Source organism: Macrobrachium rosenbergii, chromosome 43 (assembly GCF_040412425.1).
Source record: "Macrobrachium rosenbergii isolate ZJJX-2024 chromosome 43, ASM4041242v1, whole genome shotgun sequence".
In the NCBI taxonomy this organism is placed as follows: Eukaryota; Metazoa; Arthropoda; class Malacostraca; order Decapoda; family Palaemonidae; genus Macrobrachium; species Macrobrachium rosenbergii.
In genome coordinates this window covers 52,983,768-53,009,124 of record NC_089783.1, presented here as the reverse complement: position 1 = coordinate 53,009,124, position 25,357 = coordinate 52,983,768, and positions in this window count along the sequence as shown.

The following is a 25,357-nucleotide window of genomic DNA, read 5'->3' as shown; positions in this document are numbered from 1 at the left end:
TGGGTCAACGATGTTCCTAATCCCAACAGAAGTTGCCAGGGTGGGGCAAATGGAAACTCTTACAAATACTCTATGTCAGAATTCCTTCGATGTTAGCTCATTAGGTGTTTTAGTCTCATTGGAGTTTCCCTGTCTGCTGTGGAAAAGCATCTCAATGTCCTTTCCACTTTAACATTTGATGTACTGTACTAAGTTCAACTCCACTCTTTACAAAAGCAGCTACATGTCTATTTCTATGGCTGCTTGTAACACATGGCATATATATATATTATTCGTGGTTGTCATGGTGCTTTTCCTCTATTCATCTTTCAAAGATCCATCCTGAGCTAAATGGGTGTTAGGTAGTATTCCCTGTTGTTCCTTCGACTATGTCATTCCTCCATTGCGCATTCATTTTCTTTTTCTTCATTATTCCCTTTCTACATTTTGGTCCTACCACCTTCTTTCACAGCCTTTTTCTCTTCTTCCAGCGTTTCCATCAACCGCTTTTTGATGTGCTATTTGCATGGGTTTTTTCTTTTCATTTATTTTTGGACTCCTTCATTTATCATTCCCTTATTTTAATTTTTTTACTGACTCGTATTTCAGTATAACAGTGCTGTCATATTCATGTATTTTTCATCAAAATAAAATCAGTTGGTTTTTCGGCTTCTTCACTCTTGTATGCTTCTGTATGCAAGCAGATTGTTTCTGTACTTCTTTAAAACTGTTTATGAATTTTAAGTCTTTGTTCTGGCAGGATTCCTGCGGTTTTTCTCTCCGAGCCTGAATTTTCCGGTCACATCCTCAAACACAACTCTATCAATTCTTGCTTTGCTATCAAGGTCCTCTCCTGCCATTATACCCCCATTATACCCTCTGACTCAAGGCCCTTTTATCACTGCGTATGATAACCATCGCCAAAAATTCTTTCTTTTCTTGTGATATCCGTGATTTTATGGTGAGTATACTGGGAACACAAGTAGTACCTTTAAAAAAAAAAAAAGATAAATTTTTCATGTATTCATTCTGCTTCTATCACATCTTCCATTTCACCTTTGACCAACTAATTTTAATATTTTATTGTCTTATAATCCAATCAAAATTTATATTTCTTCGTCACTACTAGTTGTTTTAAGTACCTCCTCTTCCATACATGACCTGTTTATGACAAATGTCCACGTTTCTTTTAGCCAGCATTTCCACAGTTTCCATCTTTTTTCTACCCAAAGTTCAAATATTAGTCATGCTTATTTTCGCCCAGCTTACTCCATTTATATCCTCAAGGTGTGATCTGTTTTGGTAGGCATGGGGCCAGCTGTTTGACCCTCATTCATGAGTTGCATAACTCACAGGCTGGGAATTTTGATAAGGACGAAAATGTATGCTTTATTCATTGTTATTGAATGTATAAGAATAAAAGTAGATTGTTTAGAGGATATATCAGACTCTTCAGTGGATGTGTAAGGGAAGGAAATGGGATTTATGTCTAACCGTCTGGGTAATGTTCGAAGGTTCCTATATCTCGTTTCGTGGTAGTATCTGAACGCGTGCCTTCGTCTGCAATTAACACTTGAAGAGGCTCCAGTAATAAAGAAAAGACTCGTGTTTTGTTTTTCTTGAATGGTTAAGAGAAAGCCTCTGTATACAACCAGTTTAATCGATTAGATATAAAAACAGGAGTCTCGACCTTCACTGAGGTTCTCTTCAGCTGAAGGAGGAGGACCTTACTGAAGGTCGAAAGCTCCTCAGTTAAATTTATTCAGACAAACTTGGTGGTATACAGCGGGTTTTTATTAAAAATTGAAGAGGCACTTGTGTGGGTACTAAATGCCACCAGCGGATCCAGAAAAATTTCATGAGGGCGGCACCAGTTTTCATATTATACACACACATACATACATACATACACAAATTATATATATATATATATATATATATATATATATATATATATATATATATATATATATATAATTATATTGTATATATTATTTCTATGTTAGATTTTATCTTTTCTTCCCATTTTTATATTTTTCGTTTGTGTTATTATCTAAAGCTTCAGTATTATTATTTTGTCATTATTTTTCATGGCGGGGGGGGCACGTGCCCAGATCTCTCCCCCACCCCCCATCCGCTAGTGCTAAATGCCCCGCACAAGTAAGATAACGAAACTGAGATTAGAAGGCAACTTTCAGAAAGACGCATCATTCCTTCTTAGTCACTAAAAGATGTTGAAATTGCCGTTTGATCTGCTTTCTCCTTCTACAAATAGAAAGCAAATGAAATTGGACAATGGATCATTCTAACTTTCCACCTCCCGGAAAGATTTTCGGCGTGTTCCTGAATTCCGGGGAAGATAGAGCGCTCCCCAAACTTGAAAGCTTCGCTAAGCTTCTTAGTAAAACTGGAGAGAGAGAGAGAGAGAGAGAGAGACTGTATGCTTCTGCAGAGAAGAGGGGCATATTAAAGCAAGACTTACATGTTGGATTTGGGATAGACTATATATATATATATATTCTGCAATATAAAGGGGGCAAATTAAATATATAAGACTTATATATTGGATTTGGGATATTATATATATATATATATATATATATATATATATATATATATATATATATATATATATATATATATATATACTTCTAACAGGACCTCGTTGAAACTGGATGGTATATATTTATCATTAGCTTTCTAGAACTAACAGTCCTCATTATATGTGTGTGTGTATTTATGTGTGTGTGGGGGAGTGGATTGAAAACCCTTGTTTTTCCAATTCCGTATGCTGGCTTCCTTAGTCCTTTGATGACCCTCCTTCTCCTGAGTGGCCGCGCCCTCGTGACCTCTGACCTTGACCTTTCTCTGCCTGCAGCTTCTTCTAGGTGTTCATCGTTGTTCATGTGGTCTCTTGTGTTGTTGCATTTCTTTTCTGTTGTAGAGTATACGATTTTTCTTGATAGGCTATCTTCAAATCCGTTTCCAGTATTGCCTGCCATTACATTGCATTAATGCACAGAACAATTGTGGAGGTGATAAAGTTAATATATATATATATATATATATATATATATTTATATATATATATGTATATATATATTTATATATATATGTATCTGTATCTATATATATACATATTCAGTATGTGTGTATATATACACAAATATATATGTATATTTATCAATGTATGTAAATGTGCACATACGTACATATATACAATATATATTATATATATATATATATATATATATATATATATATATATATATATATATATATATATATATATATATATATATATATATATATATATATATATATATATATATATATATATATATATATATATATATGTAATCAATGTGCGTGTGTGTATCAATAAGAGAGAGAGAGAGAGAGAGAGAGAGACAGCGCGATTATGACGCAAACATAAGCGGATGTGGAGCGACCATTACAGATCTAAACAATTGATTCCGCTCATTACTTCGTGATGATGCTAGTGATGACGAGAAATGGTATTGTCTCTCGAAATTTTCGCGTTTTTGTCTCCGTTTGTGTATTTTTGCCAGAAAATGCTGCAGTGATTTGAAAAGAGATGGCGGGGTAGATAAGGGAGGGGGAGAGAGGAGAGAGAGAGAGAGGGTTGGGGGGAGGGGGCGGGGTTGGGTGGGGGAGACATTTGTGAGTCAGAAAAGGACCTGCAGTATTACAAATGATTTTGATGAATTGTTAGTAACTTTACCCATCCTCATTAACAGCTTACACTAATGAGAACTCAAATTCTAACTTTTCTGTGGAATGTTTGCTCGCGTTTATTGCGCGTTTAATCATGTTTGAGCCCAAAGCTTTTTATTCTTTTCGCTGATGATACCTGCCTTCGACAAACACACACACACACACACACACACACACACACACACACATATATATATATATATATATATATATATATATATATATATATATATATATATATATATATATATATATATATATATATATATGTGTGTGTGTGTGTGTCTCCAGTAAAAAAAAAAGACATTAGTCCGTACCTTATTCTTCTCTTAACTGCTGAATTGTGGATGAACTTCCTGTGCAGAAAACTTTACAAAATCATTCTTTTCATGTAAACACACTTGGCCCATTGGCTACATGCATACATGCATGCACACACACACATATGTATATATATATATATATATATGCAGTATATATATATATATATATATATATATATATATATATATATATATATATATATATATATATTTATGGGTATATAAATTATATATAATTTCAAATAATTTTCTCATCAAACTGAGGCATTGTGCTGGCACCAGGAGTGATTCAAATGCCTCGAGTTCCCTTCGCACAATCCTGGAAAAACACTGGACGAGAACAAAAACGACCTGGACCATAAGTCGTGGTTTTCGAAAAAGAAGCTTCAACAAGAATTGAGCCGCGAAGATGCAAAATTGTCTTGCGCAAGGCTACGAAGTTCAAGAAGCAGCAGTATTCATCATTAACCGGAAACATTTTGACTAATAGCACTGATATTACCAAAATAATGCAAAAAATGCTAATTATTACAATCAGATAGCACAATGTGTGTAGCATCTTACTGGAGACACAAGGAACGGTTTACAGTGTAGGATATCTCTCTGACGTCTTCTGGGATCAGCCTGAAGAAATTCGTATCATCTCATCATTCGTAACCATCACCAAGTAGACCGTTTTTCTTGCATTATCTAACAGCCCCGCATACCGTAGCGTTTAAAATCTAAACTAATCGTGTATGGCATTTACACATAAAACTCGATTCTGTTGTCAGGCTGGCTGTAGAAATAAGTTGTTTTTTTTTTTCTTTGGTATACCGGGTTCCTTGAGATAGTATTTTGAGTCTCTTGGTATCGGGGTCACGTCCAGTTTTGTAAATTGTAATTTCTGTGTTTATCTGGGAGTTTGTTACTGATATGATATAGCTTGAGTTTCTTCAAATTTTAGATTATTATTATTATTATTATTATTATTATTATTATTATTATAACAATTGATTTTTTTATGTTACTGCATTCTGCCAACAACTCACCGATATTGGTCATACTTGGGGAGGAAAGCAGGTTGCAAAATTGGATAGTTTATTTCCGATGAACATTATAACGGCAACAGGATACTGAAATCGGGAGTTCATCTTCCGTAGAGTTGTCCTTCAGGTAAAATTTTTTCTTTTGAGTTGTCCTTCAGGAGAAATTCTTCGTTGTTAATCGGGACGGGTGTAGACTGACTTTATATACGAGAAGGTCAGCGTGGGTCAAATTCAGCTGCCCGCTGATTGGCTGAGGAGAAAACATTCGCGCTGCCAATCAGCGGCCAGCTGAATTTGACCCCCTCTAACCTTCTCGTATATAAAGAGCAAGACTCTCATCGAAAGTCTACGGAAGATGAACTCCCGATTTCAGTATCCTGTTGCTGTTACACTGTGTTCGTCGGAAATAAACTATCCAATTCTGCAATCTGCTTTCATCTCCAAGTATGACCAATATCGGCGTGTTGCTGGCAGACAGCAATAACCTAGGAAAACTGATTATTAGAAAAACAGAGTAAACCCTCTACAAACTGAATGCCGCTGATGCAGTTATCACTTGTAACACCACATGTATAAAAGAGGGCCTATTACCTACTTATACTGTAATTATAATTATTATTATAATTATTATTATTATTCAGATCATGAAGCCTATTCATACAGAACACCTCCACAGGGACCAGTGGCTTGAAATACAAGCTTCCAAAGAATATGGCGTTCATTAGAAAGAAATTACAGAAGATAGTAACAGAAGATAGTGGGAAATACAAATAGAAGAGATCTGTATTGGCTCATCGAAGTGTAATTATAAATTATCTTTCGTGTCATATTCGGGATTCTTCTCGTATATCTTAAGTAAGATACAGTTGCAAGAATTACTAAAATATTCCTGTAGTGTCATATCCGGGATTCTTCATATACTTTCAATAAGATACAGTTGCATAAGTTACTAAAATATTTCGGACCACTTCCCTTTTATGATCAGGAAGATTATTTTTTTCTTTTGACGAAGTGGTACTCTAATACGTTTTTATAATACGTGGTTCAAGATTAATGTATACTTTAATTCAATAATGCTTGTCAAGATAGATTTGAAAGTAAGTCTAGCTTTTTTAACTGTTTATATCTTATTTTGAATAAATTATAATTAATGAGGTTTTGGCAGACAACAGTGAAAGATTTTTGCGAACTTCTAGAAATAAATTTCCTTACTTCGACTTATTTCTGTTCGTTACCAAAGCGTGAGTGACCGAGGGTGGGTATGGGTATATGGGTATATTGTTGGCATGATGTCTCACTGGTTAGGGGTTCAAATGGAGGAGGCTATCCAAGCCTCTGTTTCTAGGCGAGATAGGCTTCTCTTAACGCATACCTCATTTCCCACCCTTTTGGGAATACCGAATACGTCTATTGCACTGCGGTGCCTCTAGTTCCTCATTGGACGGGTGGGTACCGTTCTCCGCTAGCACTTTGCTGGCTCCGATTTCGATTCTCCGACCGGCCAATGAAGAATGAGAGGACTTTATTTCTGGTGACAGAAATTCATTTCTCGCTATAATGCGGTTGGGATTCCACAATAAGCTTTAGGTCCTCTGCTAGGTAACCAATTGGTTCTTAGCCACGTAAAATAAATCTAATCCTTCGGGCCAGCCCTAGGAGAGTTGTTAGTCAGCTCAGTGGTCTGGTTCAACTAAGGTATACTTAAATTTTTTTTAGCGGTGCCTCTGTGTTTTCAAGTATATACTGTTACATATCTGGTTCCTAGCCTCTTATTCGCTCTGAGACTAAGCGGATTTAGTTTTGGCGTGTTATCTCACTGGTCAGCGGTTCAAATCGCCGATGAGGAGATTTGTCTTGTCACCTGTTCTCGTGTAAGATTACGTCATGGCGTTGATTGTGTCTTCTGTGAACTGGTTGCTAGCGTCGGGACTACGGCTTCTTCATCGTCTTACTTAATGGGAATATTATCCGTTGGCGTTAGCTAAAGCCATTGGTACCATTATCTGTACACTACATATATTATTCTTATAATTATTATCATTGTTGTATAATTATTGTTGTTGTAGTTACTGAATTTTTTATTGTATTTTGTGCTCTATTGTATCTACAATCTATACTTATCCACGTACATGAAAATGTTATTATATATATGTTATGATGAATGATTTGTCCCGAGAACGTGGAGAAAGATATATTTAATTCAACGACGAACCTTTTGTTTCCCATGAATAATCTGCTCAGAGCAAAAGCATTCCAGTAATGCATTCATCCGTCAACAGTTGGCAAGCATAAGCCGAAGCCCAAATACTCGCCAGATGGCTCGAAATTCTCAGTTTCCTAGCGAAGACGTCGCCTGCGCTTCGTGGCATCTCCCGCCATTTTCGAAGAGAAACAATACCTCCGCGCCAGTAACGACTTGACTCGAGAACGGACGAGACCGCATTAACGTATCGTTTCTTATTAAAAATACGATTATATCCGTGCCTTTAAAGCGCCTCAAACATTCACTCACTCGGTCCATTTGGCATTCGAGGGGTGGGGAATCCACGCACGATGTTAAAAGACACGTGAACGTATTGTTTTGGTTGTGTGAGCAAAGAGGCTTACTACTACAACCCATCAGGTGTTGGGCCGCCCGCCTGGTGGGTGCGCTCTCTGGTGGGAGGGGCTCTCTGAGCAAACCCTTTCTCTCTCTCTCTCTCTCTCTCTCTCTGAGGGATGAAGGAGGCGGAGAAGTTTAGGGGAAGAATGAAAATAAGAAGAGAGGGAAGGATGAAAGACGACAGTTGATGGATGATTTCGGCGTATCTGGAGAGAAAGAGAGACGCGCAGTAATTGGGAGGGAAAATGGATGGGAGTTTGATAGGCATTCCAAGGTTACAGGGGTGGGGCCTCGGTGAGAACAGAAGCCATGCGACTAGAACAAACTGTAGTTAGGAACGCGTAGAAAGTAAAATTTTCAACATGGACACGAGAGAGAGAGAGAGAGAGAGAGAGAGAGAGAGAGAGAGACTATCGATGGATGGATAAATGGTGGACATGATAGGGGAACTGGAATGTGAACCACGAGAGTAAGTACCGAAGGCAAAGTGGCAGAACAAGGAGAATAACAGTAGAGAGAAGAAGATGAAGAAGAAGAAGTAGATAGAGGAAAAGGAAACACAAATGCAACATTAAAGAGTGATTGTGTTTGCTCAAGATTAAGGAGAACAGTAGTAAGAAATATTTTGAAGTTCCCCTAAGAAATATAAGAACCAGAACGAAGGAGAATCAAGTCCACGGGATGCAAAATGAATAGAGCGACACCGAATTCAATAACAAAATCTCTCCGGTCGCTCAGCCCCCAAAAATCTCACAGAGGATACCCTGAAAGACTCTCTCTCTCTCTCTCTCTCTCTCTCTCTCTCTCTCTCTCTCTCTCTCTCTCTCTCTCTCTCTCTCTCTCTCATTTCTATGCCGTATTAACCCTTTTGTAGTGGAATACACAGTAATGGAATGGAATGGAATATGGAATTTAGGCCAAAGGCCAAGCACTGGGACTTACGAGGTCATTCTGCGCTGAAAGGGAAATTGAGAGAAGAAAGGTTTGTAAGGTGCAACAGGAGGAAAACCTCAAAGCAGTTGCACTACGAATCAGTTGTTAGGAGGGAGTGGATAGCAAGATAGAAGAAAGAGAATATGAATGGAGGTACAGTAAAAATGAATACACAGTAATGAAACAAGAGCAGGATAAAGTATTTTTTTTACTCTAATTCATTGCAGAAGGCAACTTGTTTACAATCCATCGTTTACCGATGTATGATTTATCATCGAATCTACTTTTTGTCTCTACTGGAAGAACTGAGATATGAGATATACTAAAAATTACAGCCCTGTTGGTAACCAGAACAAACTATAAAAAGATAGTCATTTTTCTTAGTTCTTCATTGGAGGGGTGGGTAGAGCTCTCGGCAAGCACGCTGTTGGCCCAGCGTTCGACTCTCCGACCGGCCAGTGAAGAATTAGAGGAATTTATTTCTGGTGATAGATATTCATTTCTCGTCGTAATGTAATTCCTGATGGTTTTTCACTTAAGTTACATTCATTCCTATTTTCACTTGTAAATGTACTTTGTGGTCACTGTAAAATTTTATTTTAAGCCGAAATAGATCTGTAAATCCACAATATTATGTACAGTTTAATACTGTCACCTCTCATTTTTAGTAGATATTTTGGCCCAGTAACTTCAAAGCTCACCTAAAGCAGCAAAGCTTTTTAGCGCTACGTTCTTATAAGTTATTCTTATTTAAGTCCCTCAATTTTATTCTCGTCGACGGAAGTTACAGCCTTAGGAGAAAAATAAATTATGAAATGAGACTTCAGTCTTCAAGCAGAATGAAATTCTCTACTGTCATTTTAGATTTGAACATTTTTTTCCCTTTATGCAGTCATACTTACGCTATACGTGTCAGTGTGATTCTCAGTGTGAAAATCATGGAATAGCATGTTGTAGTAAATAGTATGCATTAGCGCATTTTAAATGTATAATACATTGTAAATACAATTTTTACTCATAGTTATTTTCCTAAGTTTTAAACTGTGTGTAAATTTTGTAAATCTTAATTTCTTTCCTCGTCGTTGTGAGCTTATGCCCAAGTCATTGTCATCACGCTTTCATGGCACTGTCCATCACCATTCCATCACAATCCCATCACGTTCGGATGGAAACGTCATGTGTATGCAGTGGGCCTGCGAACTAGTAGTTGTTAATTGTGACAAATGATCCACCCGGCGGCGTAATGATGTCTCATTGAAATATTAATGTTATTATTCAGCGATTAGATGAAATTAGCATTTTGTTCATAAAGGCCCGATGCATTCTCCAAAAGGGCAAGAGGAGATATTACGGTATTTATGGCTCTGTCGGTCCAGGCTATAAACAATGTATGCGTGGCAGTTGTTATGTATTTACAGCGTTGTCAATGCATCTAATTATGAATGTAGTTTTTTTGTTTCAGTGCGTGGTCTGTCTATCTGAGATATATATATATATATATATATATATATATATATATATATATATATATATATATATATATATACATACATACATATATATATTTAAGCTGAGATCAGTTCGTAATTTTTTCTTTATTTTTTCATTTAATTATTTTTATATTTTTTTACTGCTTCAAAGCACGCACTCTTCTATTATCGGCGGTGAATGAATGAAATGATGGATTCCCGAGGAATTTTGTAAATATTTTTCTGCAACTCATCGTTCCACTAATTCCCGTTGAGATACAAATCTCAAAGATTATTTTATTATATATATATATATATAAATCTCATATATATATATATATATATATATATATATATATATATATATATATATATATATATATATATATATATATATATATATATATATATATATATATATATATATATATATATATAAAAGGCCTTGCAATGATTGTTCTGAAATTTATGTGAGAAGACTGGCATATCCATCTCATAAAGATTAAAAGAGAAGATAAACTATCCGAACGGTATGGCCAAGAGAGCTGGGGGATTCAAGTACATTCGAGGGATCTGTGTCATGCCACAGATTAGAGTGTGGCTGAATTGTTTTCCAAAAGTTATTGCCCTAAAAAATGGAGGGTTCTGTAAGCCGCTATCATCAATAAAACTGAGAATGTGAACCTGTCAGGAGGTCAGTGGAAATCTGATTTCGCGGACGAATTGTTTTCTCAAGCAAGTAGCTAACGCATGTGTCCAAAGTGGAAATTAACAGATGCTAAAACAACGGCGTATTGAGCCTCTTTCATCTCGGTACTACCGCCATTCTGATCACGCCAACGTTTTTATTCAGCACTTCCATATTTCTCATAAATACTGTCATCTACCAACCGTTCTCATTCAGCGGTGATCATAATTGGAGTACCGTCATTCGGTATAGTTTTGTTGTGGAGACGCGTGCATACACGCACACACACATACAAATATAAATAAATATATTTTATATATATATATATATGTGAAGTATAGTTTTATATGTATATATATATTTATAGATAGATAGACATATATATATTTATACGATAAACAAGTAGATATTTTGTATGTGTAACAGTGTGTCTGTGCGCGCGCGTCTGCACACACATTTGTAAACGCCCACCTTGGATATGCAAAGTTTTCGTTACTTCGCACAGTTAACTGTGCTGTTCTAATTTTTGATACAGAATTAGCTGTACCTCCCGTCTTTTTTCCATACAAAGAAAATTCAGATGAGCACAGCAAGGTCACAAGAAGGAAGTTTTGTGTGTTAATGGATTTCAGGGCAGACGTCATCCCTAATGAAGAAAGAAAATTGGGCTGGATAATTCAGGGAATGCAGTTTACAGCAGATGAGTTCACTTTCTAGAAATTGAATGTGTTCTACCAGTGATTAACTCACCTTCTCTGTAATCTCTGTTACCTTCTCCATTATATAATTTAATTTCAGTGGTAATTATTTGATTGTGGTATGCTCAATTTCGTGTGTGTAAACAAGTGGTATGGTTAAAAGTGTCGTAATTATAATCACAGTTTATCATTTCTTGAAAATCAAGTTGTGCTTATGGCATATAGTTTGAGGTCTCCGAATTTTAAAAGTAAACTCCCAGAGCCTTTTCAGAATGGGTCTCTCCCTGGGTTTACCTGGGGAACTCAGTAGCCTAGTTTTGACAAAGGTACCCTCTTTTGGTGTTTGCAGAGGCTAAGGGAAATCTGAAGGTTTGGGAGGGTAACATATTTTATGCTACTGAAATCATAGAGGGCATAGTGACTTGTAGCACCGTACATAATTCTATTGGAGAAACATCTAAATACACAGAGGTACTTACTGCAACATTTTACTGAGGAATTACTGAGGAAGTTGTTGTACGACTGTCAGGTATCTAGCAATATTGAGTTGACCTTTGAAGGAATTGAAGATGAACCCCAGACATTTACCATCTTCCACTTATTGGGTATAAAAATGGACCGTGATGAAATTATAGGCATCCAATATATAAAAACTCACAAGGTGAATTTAAGATTGATCTGTGTACAAATATGTGCTGAAAACACCAGGCATGACTACCATTCACTCATTCAAGGTAATTGTGGTTGTCAGGTCACTGTCGTGCTAAATGGAGGCACACCTTAAATGAACCTCAAACATTGCCGAATCTTTTGGAGTGAAAGACCAGAAAAGACTTTTTTTGCCATTGTGTTGCTGTGAATCTCCAAGCGTCAGGCTCATCTTACCTTAGCAGGTTAATGACAGTCACAGGGCTGATAGAGGGTTGGGGCCAAATCCAAGTTGTATCATACTACGGTCTGTGTTAATGATACATTGGGAAAGCATGGTGCTGGTCCCCATTCTGTTTGTTTCTTCTCATGATGTTAAAGAGGAAATTGGGGCGATGGGGCCAGTTTCGTGCTTGAATGATTTTTCGCCTAACTCAGGCGTTCCAGTCCCAGATGAGATTCAGAGTTTCAGTGGGGAACTTTCCTAAACCATATTTGTGAATGTAGGAGTCAAGAGGCTCATTGGATTTTGGCAGTTGTTTGTATTAAGATTGGGTGAATATGACCGTTAGGATTGTGAACGAAAGAAGAAACAAGACTTAAAAAAAAAAAAATAAAGGAAAACGTCATTTAGTAGCTGCAAATAAGCATATAAGGTAGAATTAGCGAAGGAGGAATCCAGCTGATTTGACAGAATATTGAATTAAGAAATGGATTACGTTCCTTTTCACCATCGTTACCAACACACTCTCAAAAGAGTTAAATTAGCAAGAGATTGAAATTAAGGATGACATGAAATTGGTCACTAGCCTGTCTTTCGTACTTAATTTCTGTAAAGTAAAGAAAAGGAACCTGGCGCTGCCTTCTAATTAAATCAGAGAGGACAAGAATTCTTGGAAGTGGGTTTAAAGTGGAATAAAAACTCGTGGAGGAAGAAGGTCGAGATGAGAAGTTGTCCATGCTTCTTCTCTCTCGGGGATAAAGGAGTGAACAAAAGGGGCAGATCGACCCCTTTTCCTCATTCTGCTTTTTTATGAATTAGGTTAAAAGAGGAAAAGGAGCGTTTCTTTTTTTTTCCTCTCCTCGCCATTCTTTCAGCAAAGACTGAGGAGGAGGAGGAGGAGGAGGAAGAAACAGTTTCCTTTGATATTAATCAATGGGAGAAAAGTGAAGATTATACCTCTTTAATGTTTATTTGCTCTCTCAGTGATAAGAACGAGGCAAAAATGATATTTCCCCAGCGTCGTTTCATCAAAGTTAACATCTCTCTCTCTCTCTCTCTCTCTCTCTCTCTCTCTCTCTCTCTCTCTCTCTCTCTCTCTCTCTCTCGTTTTTAAATAAAGGAATAATAGGAGCTGAACGCCTTTGTATGCCGCAACGAAGCTAAATAATGAGGTATTCTTTACGCCATTTATCTTGCTTTTTTTTCATCCTTATTACTCTATCCCCGTAGTGGGCTAGTGCCGACAGTACACCCGACACGGTACGCTGTAGTAGTCCCTTCGGTCCCAGCTGCATCCACTTTCTCGCTTTTTACTTAAACCACCATTCCCTCTTACTTTTTCATTCCTGCTCTCGAATCTCTCTTACTATTTCTTCTTAGAGTAACAGTGGGGGTTTCAGCTCTGTTTAACTGTCTGAAGCCCTGAATGGCAGAAAGCGCCCCAGTGCTTGGGTGTGCAGTGCAAATTTCGCCAGCCCTGTGAGAGCTGATAGTCAGGTCAGTGGTCTGGTTAAACTGTCTTAATAGTAATTCAAGTGCAAATGCCACCTTGACAGGCATTCAAATGCCCCTGCGTAGCAGAAAGCGACAGAGGGAAAAGAAGAAAAAAGACAATGGGTGTTGCTCCACCACCGAAGGAGTGATATAAAATATCACAATAGACAGGAAATACAAAAACATCAAGTCCTTTCAGAAGTCTGACTGAAGAGCTAGAGGAACAAACCTTGCAGGCTCAGAATGTAACTAAAAAAAACTAATTCTGAAAAACCGAATCGAGACCTCACGAGCGTTTGCACGCTAAATTCTCTCTCTCTCTCTCTCTCTCTCTCTCTCTCTCTCTCTCTCTCTCTCTCTCTCTCTCTCTCTCTATGGGTTCAGTTACTGTGACTCTCGATGGGTCCCCCATGAAGCTGAGGAGAACTCGGTGGACGTTGAGTATCGCGGAGGAGGAATTTGGTGGAAACTGGCCCTTATGATAAATGGCAGCGGGGTCTGGGGTCTGGTAATGGAGCGAGAGAGGGGTCTTGATGAATGTGGAATGTCGGTGGAATGTCTGTGACGAAGTCGACTCGGATTTCTTGATAGGTCATTATATCCCAGTTATCATCACGCAGGGAACCATCTCGAATACAGAATTACGGGAAAAAAAGGTCATCTTTCTCAAAAGCAGGTTTTTTTTTTTTTTTACAGTTTTTGACAGATTATCATTGTCTGGTATATTTCACAGAGAATCTTTTCGTTTACGGAAATGAAATGTTTATTTCTAATCGCAGGTGAATTTAGATTTTACGATGGTTTATCATGTCCTAATTGCTACATAGGAAATCTTCTCGACTGCTGAAAATAAAAAATCAGGTGCTTGTTTTTTAATAGGTGTATTTACATATTTACATTCCAAGGTTTTTTTTTCGTCACGGTTATTACACAGGGAACCATCTCGGAGACTGAAATTTAAAAAAGTTTATTTTAGTTGCTTATGATAAACAGTTATTTGAACAAACGCATTTTCTAGCACCTCTCTCTCTCTCTCTCTCTCTCTCTCTCTCTCTCTCTCTCTCTCTCTCTCTCTCTCTCTCTGTTTAGTTAAAGAACGTTACCGCACACAGGACTGCGGCCTTGTTCAGTGTACCAGAAGACTTGTCAGTGCAGCAGAAATGAGAGAAAATAAATTTGGCTGCATGATAGAGAAAATCAAAGAGTTCGTGGTGTGAAAAGAAAAAATGAGAGAGAGAGAGAGAGAGAGAGAGAGAGAGAGAGAGAGAGAGAGAGAGAGAGCTAACTGATGAACGATTTCACATTAGTAGGGTTCGTTTTATCTGGCTGACTCGCGCCGGTCTGCAGTTACGCTGTGGTGGTATACATTTGACGCAACGTTTTTCACTCATCCCCCCGTAGAGGGGGTAGTGCCGCCAGTGCACCTCATGCGGTGCACTGTAGGCATTCCTTAAGGGTCTTTGCAGCGTCCCTTCGGCCCCTAGCTGCAACCTCTTTCACTCCTTTTCCTGTACCTCCGTTCATATTCTCTTTCTTCCACGTCTTCCTTTCCACCCTCTCCTAACGCAACTGGGAGGTTTTCCTCCTGTTACACCTGTCAAACCTCCTTTACTTTCAATTTCCGTTTCAGCGTTGATTGACCTCATAGGTCCCAGCGCTTAGCCTTTGGCCTAAATCCTCCATACTATTCTATTACCATTGTCGATTATGCTACCCTCCCTCTCTTTCAGCCCATCAACGACCCACAACAGTCCACTAATAGCTAGGTACATAATTCACTGCTCAGGGGAAGAGAGATATTGGATTTTTAAAGAAATGCCTCTATACCGTTCCTTGGTCGTGAACATAGAGTGCTACAATGGCACCAGAGAGAGAGAGAGAGAGAGAGAGAGAGAGAGAGAGAGAGAGAGAGAGAATCGCTATCGGTATTGTTTAATTTGTGGTTTTAATCTGATCGTTGTTGTTGTTATAGCTAACGCCTGTGATTCTGTATTAAGATAATTCTATTTATATCATTAATATCATTACCAATAACAATTCACCAATTTCTGCTACTGCTACTTGCCTAATACTAGTAGCGATAATAGCTGTTGAGTAATGTAAATAATTGGTATGCTTGAGAGGTCTTGAATATTGACCATGGAATTCAACGGAACATTATTTGATTAGGAACGGGTGAAAAAATATTTTTTTCATTTTACCGTGAAAATATGGGCAGGTAGGTCTTTGATCGAAAGAATGAAGTGTTAAATAGGAAGGACAGAAAAATTTATATAAAAAGGTAAAGTGTGGAAAAAGTAGAACAGGGAGAGGACCGTTAAAATGAAGAAAAAGTCTGTCGAGAATTTGGGTAGATACAAGAAGCTGGAAACTACAAGAATGGAGAGAGAGAAGGGAAGCTAAAGAAGTGGGGAGAGGGAAGAAGAGAAAGAGAGACAGATGGAGATGAAATTGGTGTGAGGGAAAGAATAACGAATAAGAGTTAGGAAAGGTGGAGGCAGCAGGAATGGAATTATGAACCAAGAGCAAACATGGCCCCGGAATAGAGGAATAATTGATATAGGCATGAAAAGATGATGAATCAAAACGACAACAAATAAACTGAGTGATTTATGAATAGTACATGAGTCGGGGAAGAAGGTCAGGAATCCAGAGAACAAAAATAGAACTGAATGTGTGATAAACAGACCGAAGAAGTGGAAATAAAAAAGTGAGGGAAATGAAGGGAAGGGGTTTCGCAAGCGATCTTGACAAACGGACGACAGCAGTAGTGTGGATTTCCATATTTGGACGGAATTTAAAGGATTGTGGAGTCTTGTCGCCAAGAAAAATGGCGATGAAAATATACTGGTAAACAGAAAAATTTAATCTCGAAAAACTTGAGTTTTTATGTGTAAATATTAGAACAGGAAATCGTTAGGAGTGAAAGAAAAAGCGCCCACACACACTATATTATATATATATATATATATATATATATATATATATATATATATATATATATATATATATATATATATATATATATATATATATATATATATATATATATATATATATATATATATATACACTCACAATTATTAAGCTACACACATATAGTTTAATGTCGAATTCACTGTACCTTTGGAATGGTTTACACACAAAGGTAATTATGGTTGATAAATGCTTCTGCTCCGTCCAGGATTCGAATCGTGGCTTGGTTTAGAAACAATGATAAATACTTATCTTGATAGCCGTGTGGTAAAAGCCACTATCTAAAGTTGTTTCTAAACCAGAACACGGTTCGAATACAAGCCGTCGAAGGAGCAGTTATCGGTTATAATTTCCCTTTTGGGTGTAAATGATTCAGGTTACAATAAATTCGGTTTTAAACGATATTTATGGCTTAAACATTTTTGTGACTTATGAATAAAAAAAGTGAAGTTTGTGTGAGTATAAAATTTTATATATATATATATATATGTATATATATATATATATATAAATATTATATATATATATATATATATATATATATATATATATATATATATGAATATTTTATCACATCACCGTGATTCATATACGAGCATTAAGCTACAAACGTCCTTTAATATCCAATTCGCTCTACCTCGGAAATAATATATTTTCATATATGTTACCCGAAGGGGAAATTTTTAGTTGATAATAAGTTCGTTCGTCTCGTGGGCTTGAACCACGGACGACAAGAACTCAGGATAACAGTGACGCGATTTTAACCACACGGCCACCGTTCTCATCGCCCTGCCTCAGGAATTCCTCCCATATATATATATATATATATATATATATATATATATATATATATATATATATATATATATATATATATATATATATATATATATATATATATTTATATATATATATATATATATATATTATATTTATATATATATATATATATATATATATATATATATATATATATATATATATATATATATATATATATATATATATATATATATATATATATATAGAGAGAGAGAGAGAGAGAGAGAGAGAGAGAGAGAGAGAGTTAAAACCAACGTGCCTCAGTTGACTTGCATTTGAAATTATGTCCCTGGTAGTAAATCGACTGTGGTGGATCGCAACTAATTTAGATAAGGGGATTGCCCAGGTGGTTTCATACAAGTAGATTTGCTGAGAACAGAGACGAGAACACCTCGAACCAAACAATTTCGAGGGAAAAACATGCACGCTGAAAAAAAAAAAAAAAAAAAAAAAAAAAATATATATATATATATATATATATATATATATATATATATATATATATATATATATATATATATATATATATATATAATATGTATGTCATACAAGTATGTAAATGTATGTATGTATGTATGAAAGTATACAAAGAGGATAAAAAGAAAGCAGGAGGAGAAAAAAAGAAGGAAAGAGAGAGAGAGAGAGAGAGAGAGAGAGAGAGAGAGAGAGAGAGAGAAGTTAGACGGTTGGTATGATGAGATGTTAGAAGGGGTTGGGGTAGTGGGTGGGGAGGGGTATGGGAGGTGGGAGGGTGGGGTGGGACCGAGGGATCACCTCGGGCGAGTCTTGACAGAAAATTTGATGGGAAATTTTTCTGTTCACTGAGCACCTCGCACTGGAATTAATTCGGAGAAAATTCGCCATAAATGGAGAGACACTAAATTATTCTGATTTGAATCTCCGACGATGATAATTGAGCCGTAGCTTACGAAGGCGGTCCAACACGAATCTACTACGGCGTGACTTTCGCAGTGTGTCACAAAGGTGTTGTTTTAGCTCCTGGTTTAGGCATTTAAATGAGGTTCATTAAAGTACTGGAAGGTGGAATATTGGTGCTGCTGGATTCGCTAATAGGTTCCACATTTTCGTCTTCTGGTTTTTGGGATCTCGTAAATATCAACTGTGTGATTGTATATCGGGTCCACAATAATATTCAGCGGTGAATTGTTGTTGATTTTATAAAAACGTTACAAAAGCTTTCAGCTTTCGAGCCTTGTCCTGGGTTCATCTCCAGTCTAAAATCAACAATAATTCACCAATGAATATTATTGTGGACCTGATATACAGCATATCCCGTTCTCGATCTAGAGGAGAAAGACCTAACTATGTGGTTATTTGGGGAGCATATTTTAATATTATTTTCTTATGTGGGTAAATAGATTTAGGAAAGGCACGCCAAGCTGTAAAGGAAAGAAAATTAAGGCCCTTTGTTGTTTACTTTATAGAACTAAGACCCATTTTGCCTGGTAAAATCATTATAGTGTAGCGACGGCCTGAGTAAGATGCAGCGTCCACAGACTTACTAATTTATTCAAAATGTATTTGTTATTGATTGAGCTGGCTTTATGCCAGCACGGGCTCTTGCTCATAGAACAGACAGAATGGGCAAGAGCTCTTGCGAGCGGAAATGTAGTGCCTGACACGAGGGGAACACCATAGAGATTAATATACAGTCAATTGTCTTTGTTTGAGAATGGAAAATGGTACATAATTCTATATACAAGTTGCGAACAGAGTTCTGTTAAGTGTATCTGGAAAGCTGACATTGTATTGCTTCTATTAGGAATGATACATTTGACGTGGCATTATTATAAACGACAGTATAAACAAAAAGGATATATGGTGTAGGCTGTGTTTCTTACGGAACGAGAAAGAGAATAGACACGTTGAGTCATATCATTTACAGTATCTTACTTAATATCACCGACATCTTTAAGTGATTAATAAATCTGGTAATATAATTTCAAAGGAAGTTTGGGCAGAGGAAAATGTGAGTGGGGATGACATTAATCAGCAACAGAATCCAGCGACGGAGAATGAGCGGAATGGGAAATTTCATCATTCTTCAGATTGTATGAATCTTAATCCATTGCATTAATACATCTTGACTCAGCAATAGCTAGGGAAATTGTTATGATAATGAGGAGAGATAAAAAAAAAAACCCGCCCTACAGAGGTTTCCTGCGGAGGAAAAGAAATGATTTCCCGAGGCCATTCAACCTAACCCGTTCCCTGGGATGCTTCGTGTTGTTCTGGTCTGGTCGCGCTGTAAAACACCCTTGTTATGTAAGTGTCACATAAGCGTCACGTGAAGCAACATTAATACGACAAACAAGGTCCATAATCCCAAATTATGGTGGGTAATGGTCTGTTTCGACATTTAGGATATAATTAGGGTCCCGTATTCAGGGCCCAAGTTTCCGTTTTAATTATTTCCAGCAATCCTTCCGTACTTTCGGAAATGAGCGGGATTTCATCACTTAAAAGTACGCGGTTTAATCATATTTATTGCGTAGTTTGCGTCCAAAAGTAATTTCAAAAGATTTTGACCGCATATTTTTTTGTCTTTTAATTATTCTGCCAGTTCTAAAGGGACTGTTCCGTTGCCCATAGTGAGAGGGTGAGGTGAACTGTGAACCGTGCGATACGAGGGAGAGGTGTTCCGTGACTAGGTCGGTAGTGTGGTGGTGGTTATAGTTCGATATCAAAGTTTTTGGTGTCTCTGTTGATACTTATAGGCCATAATACAGTTTGACAAAAGGCTGTTATAGCAAACTCCCCCATTATTTCACCCCTACCTTGTCAACTTCTTTGCAAATTAAGTATATCTTAGTTTAACCAGACCACTGAACAGCTCTCCTAGGGCTGGCCCGAAGGATTAGATTTATTTTACGTGGCTAAGAACCAGCTGGTTACCTAGCAACGGGACCTACAGCTTATTGTGGAATCCGAACCACATTATGACGAGAAGTGAATTTCTATCGCCAGAAATAAATTCCTCTAATTCTTCATTGGCCGGTCGGAGAGTCGAACGCTGGGCCAACAGCGTGCTAGCCGAGAGCTGTACCCACCCCACCAATGAAGAACTAACTCCTCTCTCTCTCTCTCTCTCTCTCTCTCTCTCTCTCTCTCTCTCTCTCTCTCTCTCTCTCTCTCTCTCTCTCTCTCTCTCTCTCTCTCTCTCTCTTTTCATCTGCTCTTCTTGATGGCACAACTTCCTTTCTCCCTTTCCGATCGCTAGTTTATTTATTTTTATATTTATATTTTTTTTTATATTTATATTTTTTCCAGCGATTTAAGCATTCGTATATTTTATATGTATCATCAGTCTTCTGTTGTTCGCACTCAGTCTTGAAACGATTTTGCTCCATCAGCCATCTCGGATCAAGTGGGTTTCCGAAACAGTTTTTACTAACCTCTGTCTTCTCTTCAGTCTAATCAATTTCATTTTCAGTTTAGGTTGTTCAGTCCATTTCAAATTCGCGTCGATAGGTCCCAGAGAGTTCAGATTGCTGAATCTAATCCTAAACAACTGACTTCATCCTTAGATGCCCCCAATTTCTTTACATCCCAGTTATTAAAGCTTTACCATCCGTCTCTTTGTGGAATATTACTTTCGTACCTGAATTGCCTCATCTTCTGTCTCCCTTTTCGGTTCGAGTAAAACAAAGGCAATTTGTCTGATCAGTAACCTTGATGTTACTTCTCTCTAGTTCCTTTGTCTCCTTCTAATTCGGCTTTCCTGCTTCCCTCTCGTGTACCATCTCATCCAGTGCCCCGCTGAGCTCAAGGAAGTCCATCATCTTCAAAGGTGGCCTCTCATCATCCGTTTAGTCCAGCATTTATCATATTTACATATATATATATATATATATATATATATATATATATATATATATATATATATATATATATATATATATATATATATATATATATATATATATATATATATATATAATATATATATATATATACTAGCTGAATAACCTGGCGCTGCCCGAGAAATCTTTGAGTGACAACTGATAAATCTCTCTCTCTCTCTCTCTCTCTCTCTCTCCATTCCTATCGGGGCTGAACTTGGACCTGACGGGCATCGAGAGTTTCTCTATTCATCTCAGCGACCTCAAAAACAATGGATTAGACACTAATATCTGTAGTTTATGGTTATTTTTACATGTAACCACCTTCCCACCCGTTCCCACCTCCCTACCTATCAGGACTGATCTTGGACTTGAAAGGCATCAGGATTGTCACAATTCTTCTCAGTGACCTCGAAAACTATGGATTAGACACTAATATCTATCGTTTTTGGTTATTTTTACATCACCCCCTTCCCAGCCACCCCCCCTTCCTATCAGGGCTGAACTTGGACTTGAAAGGGCATCGGGAGTGTCACTATTCATCTCAGCGACCTCAAAAACTATGGATTAGACACTAATATCGTTCCCACCCCTTCTCACCCCGTTCCCTATTGGGGCTGAACTTGGACTTAAAGGGCATTGAAAGTGTCACTATTCTTCTCAGCGACCTCGAAAACTATGGATTAGACACTAATGTCTGTCTTTTTCTGTAATTTTTACATTTCACCCCCTTCCCACCCACCCCCCCTTTGGTGCCAGTGATGTCTTACTCCCACAGTGTTCTTTCCCAGATGGTCATATGTATACCAAGTTTGGTTGAAATTGCTCAATGCGTTTCAGTGTGTATGTGGAACACAGACACAAACAGATACATACATACATACATATATATGTGTATATATATATATATTTATGTGTATATATGTATATATATAAATGTTTTATATATATACATTATTTTTACTCTGTACTATTATTAGAAGGACTTTGACTCGCGGGAATAGAGACTGATTAAAGATTACCCGGTGAAGGACATTCATGGAGAAGTCTGTCACATCTCCGAAGTTAGGTTCGTTCTCTCTCTCTCTCTCTCTCTCTCTCTCTCTCTCTCTCTCTCTCCGGTAATACTCATGTGATTGAACGAATTAATGCGGATTAATTTTGCAACTTGGGAAGAGGATTACGAAAGACCATCAGACATTTTTCTCCGAACTTCCTTGCCTGATGATGGTACGTTCGAGATGTCATAGGAAATGATTATTATCGTTAAAATAGCCACGTATATCTCTAATTTAGTTCATGCTGTTCTAGTATTTTATAGTTCATGCTGTTCTACTATTTTATAGTTCATGCTGTTCTGCTGTTTTATAGTTCATGCTGTTATGCTGTTTTATAGTTCATGCTGTTCTGCTGTTTTATAGTTCATGCTGTTCTACTATTTTATAGTTCATGTGGTTCTATTTTATAGTTCATGCTGTTCTACTATTTATAGTTCATGTGGTTCTACTATTTATTGTTCATGTGGTTCTACTACTTTATAGTTCATGTGGTTCTACTATTTTATAGTTCATGCTGTTCTACTATTTTATAGTTCATGCTGTTCTACTACTTTATAGTTCATGTGGTTCTACTATTTTATAGTTCATGCTGTTCTACTATTATAGTTCATGCTGTTCTACTATTTTATAGTTCATGCTGTTCTACTACTTTATAGTTCATGCTGTTCTACTATTTTATAGTTCATGCGGTTCTACTATTTCATAGTTCATGTGGTTCTACTATTTTATAGTTCATGCTGTTTTACTATTTTACAGTTCATGCTTTTCTACTATTTTATAGCAATGATATTTAGCTAAGACTGTATAAATTTTTTAGTCGCCACCAATACGCCTTTTCTCCGCAGCTCAGAGGGGTGGCTCTAAAAGGCGATTGCCTTCTGGCTCATTGAAACCATTTTGTGGGTAGAGGATTGACATCCTCTTGCCCTCCGCCACCCAAGGCGTGACCCACCATATCTGACGAACTGCCAGGTACCCAGTTCCCTTCTTGGATCGACAAAGGCGCAGTGGGTACAGCAGAATTTATCAAAATCCTTTTACCCTGCTGGGGAATCGAACCTGACTCACCCTGAAGAGACAAATGTTGCATCTGTCCATCTGTCTCTCAGCTGTTTCCACTTAAAGGGTGGTTCAAGCACCAATAAACTTCCAAGCATTTTTTCATTATAAGTGATAAACCCTTACCATTCCTGTCCCCAAACAGAAGAAGAGTACGTCTGAGTCCTTAATGGTGGTATTTACTCGAACTGAAATTCTCTTAATAAAAAGGTACTATTTTGAATATAGTTTCTAGGACTCACTGAAGGTTGCTTGGCCATTTGATCTCAGAGTCATCTGAATTTCCATCCCAGGTACCCAAGTGCGGACTACACCCAAATTTTTTTAGTGAACTAATCTATATATACTGTATATTGGAGACTACACCCAAATTTGTTTTAGTGTAGACCATTGTGTATTTTGTATTGTCCTGATGAGAGCCAAGAGTTAATGGCTAGAACAGCTGTTGTCATAGGAGTAAATAAATGTATTAGTATGGCAACAAATTTTGTCTGTCCCTCGAAACTTCAAACTTGAATAAAATAATATATGTCACAATGGCATGAGCAGTTAACTAGGATTGCGTAGGAGACAAAATTATGTCAAAAAAATGCTTGCACACGCATACACATATAAATATGTATATATATATACATATATATACATATAAATATGTACACATATCACACACATATAAATATATATATATATACATATTCATATATATATATACATATTCATATATATATATACATATATATATAGATAATATTGAAGATGTCTCAGCGTTAAACATTTTATTATTTTTATTTTCTATTTTTATTATAAACTTTCCTTACTTAAGCTACCAGAATGTTTTAGTCTAGCTCGTCAGTGAGTCCTGCTACAAAATTCACAAGGGTTGAGGCTTTGCAGTGACCTGCTTATTGCAAAATGTTTTCATACACATGACCCAATTTCTGATTAGGGGGATGGAAAGGGTGAATAAACAGGTCATGAATTTTTCCTGTTTCTCTCTCTCTCTCTCTCTCTCTCTCTCTCTCTCTCTCTCTCTCTCTCTCGTGTGTTGTGGTAGATGATTTATCAAAAAAATCTCCTGGAAAATGTATTTGGTATTACAATTAAGATATTCCTCATTGTTTTCATTATTTTCTCCTTTTTAGTTTTCTGTAAAAGAAAACTATTGTGCTGGCTTTGTCTGTCCGTCCGCACTTTTTCTGTCCGCCCTCAGATCTTAAAAACTACTGAGGCTAGAGGGCTGCAAATTGGTATGTTGATCATCCACCCTCCAATCATCAAACATACCAAATTGCAGCCCTCTAGCCTCAGTAGTTTTTATTTATTTGAAGGTTAAAGTTAGCCATAATCGTGCTGCTGGTATGTGGTTAAAGTTTCTTGGGCCGCGGCTCATACTGCATTATACCGAGACCGCCGAAAGATAGATCTATTTTTGGTGGCCTCGATTATACGCTGTACAGAAAACTTGATTGCGCTGGAGAAACTTCGGCACATTTTTTAATTGTTTTCATAGTTCTGAGGTTCATGTAAAGTGTGATGCCATGTTCACTTTTGATGTTAACCTTCGCTGTTATTTGCTGATATGCAGCCATTTATCGTTTTGTATCTACCTTTAGAAGGGGTGAAATCGTCAAACGTCCACACTTTTATTGTTTGTTTATTCTGTCAGATGGTTAGATATTGGCTCACTCTGAATGCGTCTGTGAAGTATTTGAATATCATCTTTAAATTTTCTAATGTAAAGATACCATCAAAGATA